The sequence below is a fragment of the Musa acuminata genome, chromosome BXJ3-1 (assembly GCF_036884655.1).
Source record: "Musa acuminata AAA Group cultivar baxijiao chromosome BXJ3-1, Cavendish_Baxijiao_AAA, whole genome shotgun sequence".
Classification (NCBI taxonomy): domain Eukaryota; kingdom Viridiplantae; phylum Streptophyta; class Magnoliopsida; order Zingiberales; family Musaceae; genus Musa; species Musa acuminata.
The window spans coordinates 33,160,112-33,177,500 of record NC_088349.1 but is presented as its reverse complement, the minus strand read 5'-3'; the positions used below and the strand labels follow the sequence as shown (position 1 = coordinate 33,177,500).

General features: G+C 36.6%; 1 pseudogene; it reads right to left on the bottom strand.

The window, feature by feature from the left end:
* LOC135629233 (GDSL esterase/lipase WDL1-like) overlaps nt 1-13,890 on the bottom strand; it is a 16,729-nt pseudogene extending 2,839 nt beyond the window's left edge.
* Between the last annotated feature and the right edge of the window lie 3,499 nt (nt 13,891-17,389).

Genomic DNA, 17,389 nt, shown 5'->3' with positions numbered 1-17,389 from the left:
ATCTTTCTCAATCAGTTCCTCTGAAAGGTGATGTTCTAGAGAGAGTATGGAAAGGAAAAGATATATCTTATAATCATTTGAGAGTCTTTGGGTGTAAAGCATTTGTTCATATTCTCAAAGATGAAAGGTCCAAGCTTGATAGTAAGGCAAAAGCATGTATCTTCTTGGGATATGGTCATGAAGAGTTTGGGTACAGATTATGGGATCTAGTGAACAAGAAGATTATTTAGAAGCAGAGATGTTGTATTTCTTGAAGACCAGTTATTTGATGATGGTGATAATGTTGAGAAGCCAGAAACCTATGTTTATGTTCCTTGGAGTTTGGGTCCAGTTCTTTCACCTGTAGTTCATGATAATAATAGGGGAGATGAACAAGAAGATTGTGGTGAGAATGTAAGTGATGATACTCCTACAGTTGATGATGCTGAACCAACTGAATAAGCACCTCCTCCACCATTTGAGATTTCATTGAGAAGATCCACCAGAGAGTGACAACCATCTACTAGATTTCCTCCACATGAGTATGTTATGCTTACTGATTGGGGAGAGCTAGAAACTTACAAAGAAGTTATTCTACATGAGCATAAGAATGAGTGGGTTAAAGTCATGCAAGAAGAGATGAGATTCTTGCTTGAGAACCACACCTATGACTTAGTAAAGTTGCATAAAGAGAAGAAAGCTATCAAGAATAAGTGAGTTTACAAATTGAAGACTAAAAATAATAGCTCACAACAAAGATACAAGGCATGACTAGTTGTGAAAGGATTCAGTTAGAAGAAAAGTATTGACTTTGAAGAAATATTTGTTAGGATCGGAGTGGCACTAAGAGAGGGGGGGGGGGGGGGGGGGGTGAATTAGTGCAGCAGATTAAAACTTGTTAGTTTAAAAATGAATTCGTAAATACGAGAAGATTTCGTTTCGATAGTAACTTGAGTAGATAAAAACCGAAAGCTAGTAGTAGTGTAAATAACAATTTCAGGAAAGTAAGAACTCACACATTCAAGGAACACACCAATTTAAAGTGGTTCGGTCAAAATGACCTATATCTACTTATGAAGCCTTCTTCGAAGAGGCTCCTAACTTCCACTAGCAAATCACTTTAAAGGGGAAGGACAAATACCCCTCTTACAACCTTTTACAGTGGTTCATACTCTTACAAATTTTTAACGAGAAAGAAGGAGGTGAACACTCAAGCAATTGAAAATAAGACTTGCTAAAGACTTTGCTAAAGCTTTTTTTCTCAATCTATTGCTTCTCAAAAGTTGTATTCTCTGCTGAGAATTGAGAGGTATTTATAGACCCTAAGAGGATTCAAATTTGGGCTCCAAATTTTGAATTCTCTTGGGTTCCCGATGCTGGTGGTGCCACGGCTTGTCAGTGTCTGACACAAACAGTGTATTGGCGGTGCCACTGCCCAGTCCGGCGGTTCCACCGCCCGGTCCTACGGGTCACTAGATGAGCTTCAAATCTGGCCCAAACTAGGTAATATCGGGCCCAATTGGCCCCTAACCAAGATATAGGATTATCCCTTAATCCTAACCCTAATTACATACAAGCTACGCAACTGAAAACATAGTCCTAAGCAAGTTTGCAACCGGCAAACGTCGAGTCTCCTTCCGGCAAGCTTTCCGATGATCTTCTGGCGGACTTCCGATACACCCTCAGATTTCTTTCGGTGGACTCCTAGTAGGCTCCCGATCTTGTGGCGAGTTTAGCGAGTAGCCGAGCCTTCTCGATGATCTCCGCGAACCTCCGACGATTTCTTTGGCGGACTTCCGAAAACTCCGACAAGTCTCCGATTTCTTCTCGGTTGGTTCCGGCAGCATCTTCGATGAATCTTCGGACTCTCGAACACCCATCGAACTTGACTCTGGTATCTTTGCTTTATATTTTTAGGCTATCGTAGTTAATCCTGCACACTTAACTCAATAATGTGGATTAGATCAATTAATCCATCAATTGATTTCATTATCAAAATTCGAGATTCAACAATCTCCCCCTTTTTGATGATGACAATCAATTGATGACGGAGTTAAACATAACTCCCCCTATCTATATGCCATATTATGAGAGGATAAAAATATTTGAATTCGATTTCTTTGAATTCAAGCCTAAGCCGATAAGTTCTATCCATTTGAACTTATCGTTATTCTCAATAAGCATGAGCAAATACAAAACTTTGTATTTCTCATAATTTTAAGCTATGAAGATTATTTTCAAGTCGAATGAAGAAAGACAATTATCACTTTGACAAGAGATAAGAATTTTCAACATGAATTTTATGATATAGATGTAAGGCATGATTTCATATGATCAACTAATCTAAGAACTTGTGATATTCTCAAAGAGTTTTGCGATGCATATAAGACATTTGCATTACACAAGCTTTTACAATTCATATAAGTCATGCTATCGAATTGATACAAGTCATCACAAGTCATGTTTTGCTCGTTCTTCTCCCCCTTTGTCATCAACAAAAAGGATATGAGACTTTAAGCGTACAATTTATGATCATAAAATCATTAGAAAAGGAATTCAGCATTAAGATGGATCATCCAAAATTCATCTAAAAAAAAAATCACCATTTATCCAGAATTTATCTCATTAAAAAAAATTCAGCATTCATCCAGAATTCATCTTAGCATTGATCCAGAATTCATTTAAAAAAAAAATCGGCATTCATCTAGAATGCATTTAAAAAATTCAGCTTTCATTCAAAATTCATCTCATTAAAAAGGCATGGCTTTCATACAAAAGAAAGAAGATGATAAAACTTTAACTTGGTATTAAGAGTAATCATACAAGGATCGCATGTCAAGGTAACAGAATAAGAAGGCATATCGATTAATCCTTAGGAGGAAATCTATAGTTCTTATACATGACATCTATTTTTTGATTCATTTGTTGTAGTTCCTTCAAAATTTCAATTTGCTGAATTTGAATTTGCTCTTGCTGTGATTTGAGTTGTTCTTGTTGTAATTTGATCTAATGCAATTATGCCATAATGAGTTCTTCAGAAGATGAAGTAGGAGCTGAAGGTGCTGCACCAAAGGGACTAGGAGGAGGAGATTCATTTCCCCTAAAAATTGGTGTTTCGGGGTGTTCTACTGGTGGGGGAATTGGATCAGTCCTTCTAGGTTGCCTAACCCATATACCATTGCTAAATATGCACCTAAATCTTTTTAGTAGATTTCTATTGATGGTGTTAAATCGATCAACTTGAATTATTTCTTCATCAGGCGAGACACAAATATCATGGGTAAGTATTGATCAAGAGATTAATCCCCCATATGGTAACATAGTGTCTTTAGCTATTATATCCTACATGTGTTGCCGGATTAAGTATCCAAAGCAATTATGTTGTCCGGTCATAATCTAGTACATGGTGCTTAGCTCTATTTGACTCATTTCATCAAGATGAAATTGCTTGGGAAGTATTATGCCAGTCATGATGTGATGAAGAATTTTAGGGTTAAAGGGTAGTAAGTGCTCGCAACTTTTAGGTATCATGCCTAGGTTCAGATTTTCAAAGATAGTTTCTAAGGCTTCGGAGTAAGCTGCTCCGATTACATTGACATCCCATTTATTTTTAAAGTAACAACCCCTATCCTTTTTAGTAATTCTAATTAGTTTACAAATAGTACTATCAAATATTTTAATTTATATTTCTAAAAGGTAAGTACTTAGGCTTTCATTGTCCACACATAAGTTTACATAAAATAGCCTAAATAACCTAGGATAAATTGGTTCATTGATTTGTAGGAGAGGTAAGACATCTAAATGTGCAAACCATCTAATAGGTTCTAGGTTTCCTAGTTCATCTAGATCAACATGTTTACCCTTATGTATAGTTTTTGTTTCGAAATTTGGAAACCTAAGAGCTACTTCTTTGGATCTAAAAAGATTTTAGTTATATGAATCTCCTTCAACCCTTTTCCCTTTTATTCTTGTTGATATCTTAGGAGCCATTATCTAGACAAGATGATATATCAAGAATATGAAACTGTGAAGAGTAGACAAAATAATGAGAAGAGGAAAGAAAGATTTCAGATTTTATCTTATAGAGAATTCCTTGAAAGATGGATAAATTGAACCAACAAGAACCCCTCTCCTAGGCTTCTAAAAATTGGAATGAAGGTTAGAGAAGTTTTGAAGGAGTTGTGGGAGATTTAGGGAGAGTTCTCACGGGTTGGGGGCGGTTCCACCACCGACCCTAACCCCTTTTCTTATAAAGGAGATCTCGGGCAGTGCCACTGCCTGGCGACCGAGCGCTCAGGCAGTGCTACCGCCGGTTCTAGCGGTGCCACTGCGGGCATGCCAAGAAAGAGAAAGAAAAAATTTCTTTTCTCCCCCTTTTTGTTTTTCAGAGGTGTTTGGCTCAAGATAGGATAGGATCTTGGATTGCACTTTAATATGTCATTTGGAATCGAAAGAGAAGGAAGAAATCAAATCCACCGAAGAATGGAAAGAGAATGAAAAACTTTTCGAAAAATACATTCAAACAAGCTTATTCTTAGGGACAATTTAACATGCCTAGTTCCCTTCTAATGAATTCAAATTGGTCTTCATTTAAGGTTTTTATAAAAATATATGCTAATTGATACTTTGTGTCAATAAACTCTAGAACAACATTATTGTTAAGGACATGATCGTGTATGAAATGATGCCTAATATCGATATGCTTAGTTCTAGAGTGTTGAATTGGATTTTTGGTAAGACATATGGCACTTGTATTATCATATTTTATGGGAATGTTTTTCAAGTAAATTCTATAGTCTTATAATATATTCTTCATCCAAACAACTTGTGCACAGCATGCACTTGCAGCAATATATTCGGCTTCCGTCGTAGATAGTGCAATTGAGTTTTATTTCTTGGAAGTCCAAGAAACAAGTGCATGTCCTAAAAATTGGTATGTTTCGGATGTACTTTTTCTATCTATCCCGCATCCACCAAAATCGGCATCTGCATAAGCTATTAAATCGATTTTATCGGATTTCGAATACCACAATCCTAAATTGGAAGTTCCTTTAAAATATCTAAATATTCTTTTAACGCTCTTAAGATGAGGTAATTTATGATTAGATTGAAACCTAGTGCAAAGTCCTACACTAAACATGATATCTGGTCTAGTCACGGTGAGATAAAGTAGACTACCTATCATTCCCCTATACGTTTTTTAATTGAAATTCTCACTATTTTTATCCATATCTAACTTCGTCGAAGTACTCATAGGAGTGTTTATCGCTTTTAAACCATCCATGTTAAATCGTTTTAACAATTCTAATGTATATTTAGATTGATTAAGAAATATACCATCACTAAGTTGTTTAATTTGTAATCCTAAAAAGAAGGTTAATTCACCCATTAGACTCATTTCAAATTCATGACTCATACACTTGGCAAATGATTCACATAGTGATTTATCCGAAGAACCAAAAATAATATCGTTAACATAAATTTGCACAATAAGAAAATTATTTTCAAAGTGTTTGATAAACAATGTAGTATCAACCTTGCCTTTGGTAAAATTATTTAAAATAAGAAAGGAACTAAGCTTTTCATACCAAGCTCTAGGAGCTTGTTTCAAGCTATAGAGAGCCTTAGTCAATTTGAATACATGATTAAGAAGAAGAGAATTTTCAAATCCTGGAGGTTGTTCGACATATACTTCTTCGGAAATAAAACCATTCAAGAAGGCACTTTTGACATCCATTTGAAATAGTTTAAAATTATTACTACTAGCATAGGCAAGGAGCATCCTAATGGCTTCTAATCTTGCCATAGGAGCGAAGGTTTCTTCATAGTCGATACCTTCTTTTTGGTTGAAACCTTTGGCCACTAATCTAGCCTTGTTTCTAACCACGATACCGCATTCGTCTTGCTTGTTTCCAAAGACCCATTTAGTACCAATGACTAAATGGTCACTAGGTCTAGGAACAAGCTTCCATACCTCATTCCTCTCAATTTGGTTCAATTCCTCTTGCATTACAATGACCCAAGAATCATCTTTCAATGCCTCGTTAATGCATTTAGGTTCGATTTGAGAAAGGAAGGTGGCGTTAGCACAAAAATTCTTGAAGGAAGAACGAGTTTGAACCCCTTTTGATATATCTCCTAGAATTAGCTCCTTTAGATGAGCATCCACATACTTCTATTCCTTGGGTAAGGAAGAAGATGCATCCAAGTTGCTATTTTGAGGAGGAGGTTCATTTAAATTCAAATTTTTAAAACCAATATCATCATCAAAATCATTTTTATTTAAATCGAAAATTTTATTGAAAACTATATGAATAGATTCTTCTATAACTAAGGTTCTTTTGTTAAAAATATGAAAAGCCTTAGAAACGGAAGAATAACTAAGAAGGGTGCCTTCATCGGATTTGGCATCAAATTTTCCTAAAGCATCCTTTTCATTCAAAATAAAACATTTGTAATCGAAAACTTTAAAATAAAAAACATTTGCTTTTTTATTATTCTATAATTCATAGGGAGTTTTTAATAGATACGGTCTTATTAGAACCCTATTCATGATGTAGCAAGCTGTATTCATGGCTTCGGCCCAAAAATACTTGGGTAGACTATGTTCATTCAACATAGTTCTTGCCATTTCTTGTAGGTTTCTATTTTTCTTTCAACTACTCCATTTTGTTGAGGATTTATTGGAGTGGAGAAGTTATGGTTATATCCATTAACTTCACAAAAACTTTGGAAGTTATGGTTTTGAAATTCACCACCGTGATCACTTCGAATTGATGAAATCATAAAGCCTTTTTTGTTTTGAGTGAGTTTACAAAATTTAGAGAAACATTTGAAACAATCACTTTTGTGAGCCAAGAAATAGGTCCAAGTGTATCTAGTATAGTCATCTACAATTACAAAAGAATATTTGCTTCCTCCTAGACTTGTCGTGTCAATTGGTCTAAATAAGTCCAAATGGATCAATTGTAATAGTCTAGTGGTGCTAATTTGATTTTTTGGTTTGAAACTAGTTTTTATTTGTTTATCTAGTTGACATGCATCACATACTTGCATGACCTAATCTCCTATGCCAAAGCCAAGCATCATCATTTAAAGCGGAGAAGCACATTTTATTACTTAATTCATCAAGGTTGATGGTGTAGACATTATTTTATTTTAAAGAAATCATTGACAAATTATTGTTTGATTTTTCAATAATGCACGCATTAGATTCAAATCTAATGATGTAACCTTTATCGTATAATTGACTAATACTTAAGAGATTATGTTTTAATCCATCAACTAGTAATACATCATCAATTGAAAAATATGATTTGTTACCTATGGTTCCCTTGCCAATGATTTTGCCTTTGTTGTTGTCTCCGAAGGTGACATACCCTTCTTCTTTGCTAGTGAGCATAGAGAAATGAGATAGATCTTCAGTCATATGTCTTGAGTATCCACTATCAAGATACCATCTCTTGCTCCTAGCTTGTGGGTTTGTCTACAAAAGAGGATGATTTTTAGGTACCCATTTGATTTTGGGTGCCTCAAAAATTGATCTACTAATTTTGTTATTCATTATTGAAGTATTTATAGTTCCTTTAGGAACCCATATCAACTTATGTGGACTAATTTTCCTAAATGGACATTTGTAAGCAACATGTCCGGATTTACAACAAAAGTTGCATTTCAAATAAGGTAAAATGTGTAATGTGGGTCCTTTAATGAAAGTGGTAGGATTTTGGTGAGATCACAAAACCAATTCCACTTCTATTTGTGATGTGACCCTTGTTTACAAGGATCATATCTAATCCCTTGCTACCGACCTGAAACTTATTTAAGGTCTCTTTAAGTAGCAAATTTTCACTTTTTATTGCTTCTAAGTGTTCACACTTAGAGCATGGAGGAGTTTAAAGACTATCAAGCTTATTTTGTAGTAAGACATGCTTTTTCTTTAAAAGATTAAACTTCTTACTAATAGTTCTACACTCATCAAATAATTCATGAAAAGCGATAGAAAGTTTATCGAAAGATAATTAATTAAATCACATACCTCTTCTCCTAAAGCCATTTAGCACAAAGTTTGCCTCCCCTTTGTTGCTAGCTTCTTCACATTCTAAATCACTTGAATTGTCCCAAGTCGCTTTTAAAGCTTTCTTTTTCTTCGGTTGCTTCTTCTTGGCTTGGGGGTATTCATTTTTGAAGTGTCTCGGCTTCTTACATTCGTAGCATATTACTTGGTCCTTTTTATGTTCAAGTTTGTTTTTGGTGTTATTTTTAAATTTGTTCTTTCTTATAAATTTTTTAAAATTTTGAGTTAAAAGTGCAATGTCATCGTCACTGTCCTCATCACTTGATGTTCCTTTCAAGTGGTCTTCTTGTGATGTAAGCGCCATATCCTTCCTGTTCTTTGGAAGGGGGTTCTCGAGCTCTTCATGAGCATGGCATGTCATTTCGTAGGTCATTAGAGACCCAATAAGTTCTTCAAGAGGAAATGTTTTAAGGTCCTTGGCCTCTTGAATGGCCGTAACTTTTGGATTTCAACTTTTTAGAAGGGATCTTAAGATTTTAGTTACTAGTTCAAAGTTAGAAAAATCTCTACCAAGAGCTTTGAGTCCATTGATGACATCCTTGAAACGGGTGTACATATCTCCGATGGACTCACTTGGTTTCATTCGGAAAAGTTTGTAAGAGTGCACAAGAATGTTAATTTTGGACTCTTTCACTCAGCTAGTGTCTTCATAAGTGACCTCAAGAGTTCTCCAAATATCAAAAGCTGAATCACAAATTGAAACGTAATTAAATTCATTTTTGTCTAATGTACAAAATAAGGCATTCATAACCTTTGTGTTTAAAACAAAAACCTTCTTCTCCGATTCATCCCATTTGCTCATCGAAAGAGAAGATTTTTTAGAAGGGATCTTAAGATTTTAGTTACTAGTTCAAAGTTAGAAAAATCTCTACCAAGAAGCTTTGAGTCCATTGATGACATCCTTGAAACGGGTGTACATATCTCCGATGGACTCACTTGGTTTCATTCGGAAAAGTTTGTAAGAGTGCACAAGAATGTTAATTTTGGACTCTTTCACTCGGCTAGTGTCTTAATAAGTGACCTCAAGAGTTCTCCAAATATCAAAAGCTGAATCACAAATTGAAACGTAATTAAATTCATTTTTGTCTAATGTACAAAACAAGGCATTCATAACCTTTGTGTTTAAAACAAAAACCTTCTTCTCCGATTCATCCCATTTGCTCATCGGAAGAGAAGATTTTTTAAATCTATTTTCGACAATAGTCCAAAGCTCGAAATCCATGGAAATGTGGAAGATCCTCATACGAGTCTTCTAATATGTTTAATCCGACCAATTAAATATAGGTGGATGTGTAATAGAATGACCCTCATGCATGCCGGAGTAAGCTATCTCTCTTGGGTATTAAACCAAATATGAGAGTGAGCCTAGCTCTAATACCAATTATTAGGATCAGAGTGACACTAAGAGGGAGGGGTGAATTAGTGCAGCGGATTAAAACTTGTAAGTTTAAAAACGAATTTATAAATACGAGGAGATTTCGTTTTGATAGTAACTTGAGTAGATGAAAACCGAAAGTTAGCAGTAGTATAAATAATAATTTCAAGAAAGTAAGAACTCACATATTCAAGAAACACACCAATTTAAAGTGGTTCGGTCAAAATGACCTACATCCACTTGCGAAGCCTTCTTCGAAGAGGCTCCCAACTTCCACTAGCAAATCACTTTGAAGGGGAAGGACAAATACCCCTCTTACAACCTTTTACAGTGGTTCACACTCTTACAAATTTTCAACGAGAAAGAAAGAGGTGAACACTCAAGCAATTGAAAACAAGACTTACTAAAGACTTTGCTAAGGCTTTTTTTCTCAATCTACTGCTTCTTAAAAGTTATATTCTCTGCTGAGAATTGAGGGGTATTTATAGACCCTAAGAGGATTCAAATTTGGGCTCCAAATTTTGAATTCTCTTGGGTTCCCGATGTTGGCGGTGCCACCGCCTATCGGTAGCGGTGCCACCGCTTGTTAGTGTCTGACACAGATAGTGTACTAGTGGTGCCACCGCCCAGTCCGGCGATACCATCGTCGAACCTCTCGGGTGCTGGGCGGTGCCACCGCCCAGTCCTTTGGTACCACCACCCGATCCTCGGGTTCTAGGTGGTGCCATCGCCCAGTTCGACGGTTCCACCGCCCGGTCTTATGGGTCACTAGATGAGCTTCAAATCTGGCCTAAACTAGGTAATATCGGGCCCAATTGGCCCCTAAGTAGGATATAGGATTATCCCTTAATCCAAACCCTAATTACATGCAAACTACACAACTGAAAATATAGTCCTAAGCAAGTTTACAACCGGCAAATGTCGAGTCTCCTTCCGATGATCTTCCAGCGGACTTTCGATACACCCTCGGATTTCTTTCAGTGGACTCCTAGTAGGCTCCCGATCTTGTGGCGAGTTCAGCGAGTAGCCGAGCCTTCTCGGTGATTTCCGCGAACCTCCGACGATTTCTTCGGCGGACTTCCGAAAACTCCGATAAGTCCCTGATTTCTTCTCGGTTAGTTCCAGCAGCATCTTCGATGAATCTTTGGACTCTCGAACACCCATCGAACTTGACTCTAGTATCTTTGCTTTATGTTTTTAGGCTATCATAGTTAATCCTGCATACTTAACTCAATAATATGGATTAGTTCAATTAATCCATCAATTGATTTCATGATCAAAATATGAGATTCAACAATTTTTTCTCCAGTTGTGAAAATATCCTCTATCTGAGTTGTTCTTGGTTTAGTTGCCCGCTTGAATTTAGAAGTTGAGCAACTTGATGTGAAAATAGCATTTCTTTATGGTGACTTAGAAAAAGAAATTTACATGGAGCAACCAGAAGGTTTCAAAGTCAAGGGAAAAGAAAATATGGTGTGTAAGCTTAGGAAAAGCTTATATGGACTCAAACAGGCACCTAGATAGTGGTACAAGAAGTTTGATTCCTTTATGATGAGCCAAGGGTATGATAGAACCACATCTGATCATTGTGTGTTTGTGAAGAAAATTTCAGATGATGATTTCATTATTCTCTTGCTATATGTTGATGATATGCTAATTGTTGGCCATGATGCTAGAAAAATTGAAAAGCTTAAAACAGAGCTAAGTAAGTCTTTTGCCATGAAAGTCTTGGGATCGGTGAAACAAATACTTGACATAAAGATTCTTCATGATAGTAGGAAAAGGAAGATTTGGCTATCTTAGGAGACTTACATTGAAAAGGTTTTTGAAAGATTCAATATGAGTAAAGCCAAAGTAGTTTGTTCTCCACTTGCAGGTCATTTCAAGCTTAGTTCGAAACAATATCTTACAAGTGAGAAAGAAAAAGAAGAAATGTCCAGAGTGTCATACTCATCTGCAATAGGCAGTTTGATGTATGCTATGGTTTGTACTAGGCCAGATATAGCTCATGCGGTTGGAGTTATCAACCGATTTCTCTTTAATCCTGGAAAGGAATATTGGGCAGTAGTGAAATGTATATTAAGATATCTAAGAGGTACACTTTCATATTGTGTTTATGTTTTGGCAATGATAAACCTGTGTTAGAAGGTTACACAGATGCAGACATGGTAGGTGATACTAATTCCAAGAAGTCCACTTCGGGGTTCTTGATGACATTTGTAGGGGGAGTAGTCTCTTAGCAATCAAAGTTATAGAATTGTGTTGCTCTATCAACCACAGAAGCAGAATACATAGTAATTACTGAAGCATGCAAGGAAGCTTTATGGATGAAAAAGTTTCTACAGACATTGTGCTTTTGAAACAGGAAGGATATACTATTTACTGTGACAGTTAGAGCACCATTCACCTCTCCAAGAATTCGACATACCATTCTAGATCAAGCATATTGATGTGAGATATCACTGGATTCGTGATGTGCTTGAGATGAAAGAATTACAGTTAAAAAAAGCACATACCAATGAGAATGATTCAGATATGTTGACAAAGTCTTTGCCTAAGGAGAAGCTTGAAGTATATAGGCAAAGAACGGGCTTGGTACAACCCACTATGTGAGCTGGAGGGGGAGAATTATTGGGTCCAACCCATATGTGGGCTTGGACAATTGAGCCTATTGAGTCCAAATCAATAATTAAAAGAGAAAGATGTGAGATAGGACAAAATAAGAGAGAGGGAAGTGATTTGTGAGTGCAGCGAACAATGGCAGCGCACGACGAGAGGAAAGAGAGAGAGAAAAGACAGAGAGAGAAAGATTAGGATTTTGAGTTTTCTGTTTGACGATCAGTGGCCAAACGTTGTCAGTTTTAGCCTAAATTTTATGTGAAGAATCCTTGCAGCAAACTCTACAATCCTAACGGTGTTGATCTACAGTTTACCCTCTCTAAGGTACTTTTCTGCTATACCCACTTTGTGAGAACTAGAATTCTCTTACGAGGAGATCTATTATATTTGATGATGATATGCCATTTTTGAACAAAGATATATGTTTTTGATGTAATTGTGATCCTCTAGTTATTCTAGAGAAGATTTACTGTAAACTTATTATCATTACTATTGATAGTGAAAGTTTGAGGTGGACTACAGTCCCGTAGTTTTTCCCATATTAGATTTTTCACGTTAAAAGATTTGGTCTTACTGTGTGATTGATTTATTGTTCTATTGTTTATGCTGTGCTTGCTGATATTGGTATTTTGATGAGGAATCCATTTTGATACACAGAGAAAAAATAATTATTCCACTTTAACATATTTTTCCCGACACCTATCCAATTCTAAAAATCTTAGAAGTATTTATATAACTTAAACAAGACAAGAAATTTAGTTCAAAGTTTCATTTTCTATAAACATCAACAAGGACCTGCAAAACATCACGGGGTAAGAAAAAGCATCTAGAAGTGCTAAAGCAACACATCTCAAAAGTAACATGAAGTCAAGAAGATAATAATGGTCTGAGCTATGCAATGGAACGGTTGGACATAATGTATTCGTCTTGGAATATATAATAACAAGAGGTGTTAAGACGGAAATCGAACAAGTTGAGCTCAGATTAGACTTACGTAAAATAAGTGGTATGCCAGTCATCCTGCTTTTGTATTGCAGTGAATAAGTCGACAACCTTCACATTCATCTCCTTGCACAGTTTTACACAAGCTTCAGAACATATCCGGCATCTTTCATTTGTCCGAGCTAACTCACTCACAAAAGGACTGAAATTGAGAATAAAGTGGTTAATGGCTTCAATATATCAATACATAACTTGAAATGGCTGGGCATGGATAGTTCATAATGGCTAACCGAAACAAGTACCTTAGTAACTGGCTAGAGAATTCCTCATTGAGAGGTGGAGAAGTAAGGAAAATAATACGAGTCTTTTCTGATAAGCTCTGGACACAATCGTTGAGCCAGCACCTCTAATAGCATGTTCAAGCAGTTTCATCTATCCCTTGTAAATGGTTACCCTTAGATGAGTTGCTATCTTTCTCATATTCTCAGATATATTTATTCTGGAAGAGGCACACGAGGACCTCGGCCAGATGCATGAGGGCCCATAGAGTCATTGCCACCAAAATAAACTACCACTAAAGAAGGTTGAACAGCTGCATCCTAATACACGGTAATGTAAACTCTGTTGGAGCCAACACAAATCTGAGTACTTGGTTGCATGATGCTAGAACTACTGAGCATGTATTGTGTGTCTATCTCAAAGATCAGCATAGTATCAACTGTTTGTGCAGATTGATGGAAACTAAATATTTAATCATGTAGAAATTTTCTGCTTTCTCATCTTTTGCGTTGGTTACAGTGAAAAATCAGCTAGATATGTTTGAAAAATTAAGCATATGCAGAACATTGCAAGGTTGCTTGATTCTGGACTGTACAAGAAGAAAATCGAAGAACTTCATTGTATCATATATGCCATATTTTAGTTTAGGTTCACTCGATTGGAGTTCTGTAGATTACAAAATATCTTTATATTTTATTGACTGACTATAATGTTGATCTTCTCATGTCAAGTGTTGGTTTATGAGTTCAAATCAAGGTAAAAGGTATACCAGAACATAAAGGTGTCAATTGGCAATCTCAAGATAAAAGGAAGCAATAAAATGGAAACAGAAGTTCTGTGAATCATATATTAACAAAATCTCACTGGAATCTAATTTCTTTTGTTCAACAAACGAGACTAATAAAGTGGTTAACTCCAAGGTGCTGCCATGATTGGACAAGTTAATGGAAGCCTTGGACATTTGATGGAAGATTTTCAGTGAAGGCCTAGTGCACCATGCAGGATCAATGTAAACAACTTTATCCCTGTAAGCAAAGAGGTTATGTTCAATACTCAAACACTTGAAGCCAAGGTAAAACACAAGTTAATCATGTGATGTAGGATAGAGTAGAGAAATCGAGGGAGCAAAAGAGCAAGAGAGGAGTGAGATTAGAGAGGAGTAAGAAACTAGAAGAAAGAAAATGCAAGTCTTTTTCACTCAAATCCGAAGTGTTTTATTCATTGATAAGTTTCACTATTTATAGAGATTTAGGAGCCTTGGTATAATCAATGAAGGTAATAATTTCTTTAAATAATTTCTTAGAGAACTTGTATACTATTTAGAAATCCAAAATTTGACTTCTAGGAGATCTTAATAGCTTTTAAAAACATTATCACAGTATAAAAGTAAAAGTGTGCACTTAATACAAAAGTAGACCAAGAGTCTTCAATTTTCCACACAACTCTTGGAGTTTTTAGGCCAACTAATTGATGATTTTTTTTATTTCTTTGCCCAGAATAAACTCTTATGAAATCCTTTATAAAGTGAGATGGTTCTCTATCATTCTCTCCATAAGAAAAAGAATTCAACCCCATAGAGTGATCTGCAAAGTATTAGTCGAATAAGTCTGATACAAAATTACGAAGTTCCTCCAAAGCACTTTAAGTGGCATCGAAAGTTGGATGATCACGCCACTTGACATAAAATTGTTGAGTTATGCTAGTAGCAAACATAACAAGGTAAGAATAAATAATAACCTTAACGTCATCCACATGTTATGAGAGAGTCAATGCTTTAAGAGAATTATCACTTACATGAACACCGGTAGATAGAGAAGAAGGCTCAAAAGTACCATAATATGAAGTTAAATCCTTCACATTAAAAACTAAACTACTATGTAAGTTGAAAGGCAAATCGAGCATATATGTATAGATCCTAGTTTTTGGATAATGGGGAAAGGATCAATCGCTCAGACATTCAACTTTTTAAATAAGTTTTTGGAGAATCTCTCACGGCGAATATGAACAAAGACATAATCACCAACTTGAGACTTTGACTCCTATAATATACATTAGCAACAAGCTTGTAACTTTCATTACTTAGGGTAATTTTAAGTCAAATCTTAGCATCCAAATCATGGATATGTTGCGAGAAGGAGTTGGCTAGTTCTGAGGCATAATAGTGAAGTGGAAGGGGTGTAAGGTCATTAGGTGTGCAAGGAGTAAAATCAAAGACAACTTCAAATGGGCTTTTTCCACTGGAGAGTTTGATTGAGTTATGTATGCGGGTAAGATTAAGTCATGGTTTTCTAGTTTCTCTCCAACTAAACATTCAAGAAGTTTTTTAAGTTATTGTTAACAACCTTAATTTGGCCATCAGTGTAGGGATGAAAGGCTAAGAGAATTTCAATGTTATGTTAAACAGTTTCTACTAAAATTTCCCCAAGTAGCTAATAAATTTCACATCCCTATTGAACACCATGGTTGAGACTTGAGAGTAAGCCATATAACTTAACCACTTCTCTTAAGAACAATTTAGCAATGTGTGAGATATCATTGATCTTGTTACATTGGATAAAGGGGATTATTTTTGAAAATCAATCAATAACAACCATATTAGAGTCATGGCCATGGGATGTTTTTGTTAGGAACGAGTCGGTACTAAGAGGGGGCGGGGGGGTGAATTAGTGCAGCGGTAAAAATTATGTCGGTTACGAAAATTTTATTTCATACGATAAAGTCGATTTCAGAAATTTGAAAGTATATGCGAGTGTATGTATAGTAAAAGCACAGTAAGAAGTAGAGGCAGTTTGCTTATAAAAGTAAATTGCAAGAAGTAAAGGCAAACCAGATTTTTATAGTGGTTCGGTCGTCGCGATCTACATCCACTCCATTGATTCCTCTTCCATCGAGGCCACCAGCATCCATTATCGATCTTCCTCTAATAGGCGAAGATCAACCTCCTTCTTACACCCCTCTTTTACTTTTCACAGGTTTAGAAGACAATCTTTACAAGCACTTGTTGAATCTCGGATTTTGATGATGAAACTACTTGATTGTGTTTAGATGTTTAACTGCATTTTAAGTGATGCATGTCTACTCGATCAGGATTAGATAGTTAACGCAGGAGGAATTGACGTTGCGTCGGAGGAGATCACGTTAGGATATTGGATGACAGAAGGCTTCAGACGTCGGGCATCGGGCCAAGAGCAGAATTGCGCCAAGAATATCGGGGTTGCAGAGGTCAACTACCGATTGGGCAACAAGCCGCAAGAGAGGACAATGCATTGAAGAATCGAATGAAGCGCCAACCAATGACATGCCGGGCAACAGAATGTCAATTCGCGTTGTAATAATTGTCTAGATCGGAGTAGAGTTTTGGCTTGTGTGTGCAGGATTAACTACGATAACGACAAAGACATAAAGCGAAACAAAGTATCGGAGTCAAGCACGAAGGATTTATTTCGAGTTCGAGAGTTCGACGGAAGTCCGAAGGTTCGTCGGGATTGCTACCGGAACTAGCTGAGAATGAGTAGGGAGCTTGCCAAAGGGTTTTTCGGAAGCTCGCCGGAAGGTTCGTTGGAAGTTCGCGGAGCTCACCGAGAAAGATCGGAGCTTGCCGAAGAAGCTCATTGGAACTCGCCAAGATCAAATTGTGAAGTTTAGGAGCTTGCCGGGAGTCCACAGAATGGTTTCTGAGAGTTCATCGGAAGTTCACCGGAATCTTGCTGGAAAAAGTCTTGACTTGCGGACTTTATAATAGCTTAGGAAATGTCTTTAAATTCGTAGTTAGCATATTAATTAGGGTTAGGATTAGGTGTTAATCCTATAACCCAAGTAGGGACCAATTAAGCCCGAATTCGGACTAGTTTGGGCCAAGTTTGGAGCCCAACCAGTGAGCTGAAATAGTGTAGGCGGTGGCACCGCTCAGCACCCGAGAGGTTGGGCGGTGGCACCGCTACCGACAAGCGGTGGCACCGCCAACCTCGGAAATCCAAGAGAATTCAAATTTTGGAGCCCAAATTTGAATCCTCTTGGGGCCTATAAATATCCCTCAATTCTCAGCAGAGAACACAACCTTTTGAGGAGTAAGAAATTAAGATAAAGCCTTAGCAAAGTCTTTATCAAGTCTTGTTTTT